The sequence below is a fragment of the Odocoileus virginianus genome, chromosome 13 (genome assembly GCF_023699985.2).
Source record: "Odocoileus virginianus isolate 20LAN1187 ecotype Illinois chromosome 13, Ovbor_1.2, whole genome shotgun sequence".
In the NCBI taxonomy this organism is placed as follows: Eukaryota; Metazoa; Chordata; class Mammalia; order Artiodactyla; family Cervidae; genus Odocoileus; species Odocoileus virginianus.
This window is the reverse complement of record NC_069686.1, coordinates 30822193-30825488: the sequence shown is the minus strand read 5'-3', so window position 1 is coordinate 30825488 and position 3296 is coordinate 30822193. Positions and strand designations below refer to the sequence as shown.

General features: G+C 41.7%; 1 non-coding gene across 1 annotated transcript; it reads right to left on the bottom strand.

The window, feature by feature from the left end:
* Window positions 1-1168: 1168 nt before the first annotated feature.
* TRNAC-GCA (transfer RNA cysteine (anticodon GCA)) lies at window positions 1169-1239 on the bottom strand. Its single transcript has one exon. It is a non-coding gene; the product is annotated as a tRNA-Cys (tRNA).
* Window positions 1240-3296: the final 2057 nt, after the last annotated feature.

The following is a 3296-nucleotide window of genomic DNA, read 5'->3' as shown; positions in this document are numbered from 1 at the left end:
AGACATTACTTTGTCAACAAAGTCTGTCTATCCAAGGCTATGGTTTTTCCAGTAGTCATGTATGGATGTGAGAGTTGGACAATGAAGAAAGCTGAGCACTGAAGAATTGATGCTTTTGAACTGTGGTGTCCCTTGAGAGTCCCTTGGACTGCAAGAAGATCCAACCAGTCCATCCTAAAGGAGATCAGTCCTGAATATTCATTGGAAGGACTGATGCTGAAGCTGAAATTCCAATACTTTGGGCATCTGATGAAAAGAGCTGACTCATTTGAAACAACCCTGATGCTGAGAAAGATGGAAGGCAGGAGGAGAAGGGGACAACAGAAGATGAGATGGTTGGATGGCATCACTGACTCAATGGACATGAGTTTGGGTAAACTCCAGGAGTTGGTCATGGACAGGGAGGCCTGGCGTGCTGCAGTCTATTGGGTCACAAATATTCAGATATGACTGAGAGACTAAAATGAACTGAAAATGGGAAATTTTTATAAAATATTTCTACCTTGCCATGTGATCTTGCTTTAAGTAACATATTACAATTCAAAGGCTTACTGCTTATATAGTCTTCACCTCATATAGATTCCAAGAAGATGCTAGACTATCCCAGGGTCTATAAGGAACTGTGGGTAAAACCATGTGTGTGTGTGCTAAGTCACTTTAGTTGTGTCCAACTCTTTACAACCCTATGGACCATAGCCTTTCAAACTCCTCTTTTCTATTGGGTTTCCCAGGCAAGAATACCAGAGTGGGTTGCCATTTCCTTCTCTAGGGGATCTTCCCGACCCAGCGAGAAAACCTGCATCTCCTGCATTGGCAGGTGGGTTCTTTGCCACTAGTGCCACATGGGGAGCCCTGATGAAACCATAACCATTATTTAATGAACATTTACCTTGTGCCAGCCTCTTTGTGTGTATTATTTAATTTAATCTTAACATTTAAGATTGGAGTTATTACATATACAGATGGGAAAAAAATCATGGCTCAGAAAGATTAAATCCTTTATTCAAGTCATTTGACTGGAAGTGGGGGCTGTTGCTACTGCCTAGTTGCTTCAGTCATGTCTAACTCTGTGCAACCCTATGGACTGAAGCCCGACAGGCTCCTCTGTCCATGAAATTCTCTAGGCTAGAATACTGGAGTGGGTTGTTATGCCCTCCTTCATGGGATCTTCCCAAGCCAGGGATTGAACCTGGGTCTCCTGCATTGCAGGCAGTTTCTTTACCACTGAGCCACCAGGGAAGCCCCGATAAATGGGGGGACCAGGATTTAAATCTGAGTCAGTCTGAAACCAGGCCAATGCTTTTTCCTTCATGACCCACTTTCCAAGGAATCGATGTAGAAAGTTTATTTCCAGAATAAAACTGTAAGGGGAATTCTAGCCTTACAAAGTAAATGTAGATGTGGGTTTCTCTAGTGTTACAGCCTCCTAGAGATTCATAGAAGTGATGGGTGCTTATTTATGCTCTTCTAATATACCCGTAAGAGGTGTAAGTGTTTCATGCTACACAGAAGAGAATCCAGATACTGATGCTGAGTCAAATGCCTTCTTGAAGTTTTCACATAGTACCTGAGATGTGCTGGACTCTAGAATTAGGCAGGATTCCTTTTACAATTGTAGGTTTAGAGACATTCTCATATTTTCTCCATTGCTGTGGAACGTTTAGTCTTTCCTGGGGACACTAGATTTTGCATGGATATACATTTTAGCATTTTACTAAGCAACCCAGTAAAAAGCAATTCAAAGAATTAACTAAACTTCTACTGATATCTTCGTTTCAATTAATATAAGAAACATCTCCAAATCGAGTATTTAAAGTACTTTAGATCCTTCTTTGGAAGCTCAAAGTCTGAAATGATAAGGTCTTTCTATAAAAAAAGAACATAGAAATGAGGGGGGTGGGATGAACAAATACAAAAATTAAAAACTTGGATGCCTCTGGGACTTTAGGGACAGACTGGGCCACAAGGAACTTGCCAAATTAATGTATTATGCATGTGTGTATGTTTAGTGGCTAAGTCATATCCAACACTTTTGCGGCCCCATGGACTATAGCCTGCCAGGCTCCTCTGTCAATGGGATTCTCCAGGCAAGAGTAGTGAAATGGGTGGCAATTTCCTCCTCTAGGGAACCTTCCCGACCCAGGGATTAAACCTGTGTCTCTTACTTGGTAAGTGGATTCTTTACCACTGAGCCACCTGATAATTGTGAACTAACATCCATGCAGAGTGCATCATGCAAAATGCCAAGCTGAATGAATCAAAAGCTGGACTTGAGATTGCAAAGAGAAATATCAACAATCTCAGATATGCAGATGATACAATTCTAATGGCAGAAACAGAAGAGGAACTAAAGAGCCACTTGATGAGGGTGAAAGAGGAGAGTGAAAAATCTTGCTTAAACTCAACATTCAAAAAACTAAAATCATGGCATCTGCTCCCTTCATGGCATCACTTCATGGCAAATAGATGGGGAAAAAGTGGAAACAGTGACAGATTTTATTTTCTCGGGCTCCAAAATCACTGTGAATGGTGACTGCAGCTGTGAAATTAAAAGACACTTGCTCCTTGAAAGGAAAGCTGTAAAAACTTAGACAAGTCATATACGGATGTGAGAGTTAGACCATAAAGAAGGCTATGTGCTGAAGAATTGATGCTTTTGTGCTGTGGTGCTGGGGAAGACTCTTAAGAGTCCCTTGGACTGCAAGAAGATCAAACCAGTCAACCCTAAAGGAAATCAACCCTGAATGTGCATTGGAAGGATTGATGCTGAAGCTGAACCTCCCAATACTTTGGCCACCTGATGAGAAGAGATGGCTAATTGGAAAAGACCCTGACACTGGGAAAGATTGAGGGCAAGGGGAGAAGGAAGTGACAGAGGATGAGATGGTTAGATAGCATCACTGACTATCTCCATACCACCATATAGCTCTATACCACCATTGGGCTTCCCTGGTGGCTCAGTGGCAAAAATCTGCCTGCAGTACAGGAGTCACAGAAGACATGGGTTCAATCCCTGGGTTGGGAAAATCCCCTGGAGGAGGGCATGGCAACCCACTCCAGTATCCTTACCTGAAGAATCTCATGGACCAAGAAGCCTAGTGGGCTACAGTCCATAGGGTTGCAAGAGTTGGAGCTGACTTAAGTGACTTAGCACAGCATACATATCACCATACATATTACATTGTCTTATTACTATAGTTTTATATTGCCATAAAGTTTAGTAGTGTAACTCCTAATTTTGCTTTTTTCCTAAATATTTTGACTAGTGTAAATTTTTACCTGTCCATATAATTATT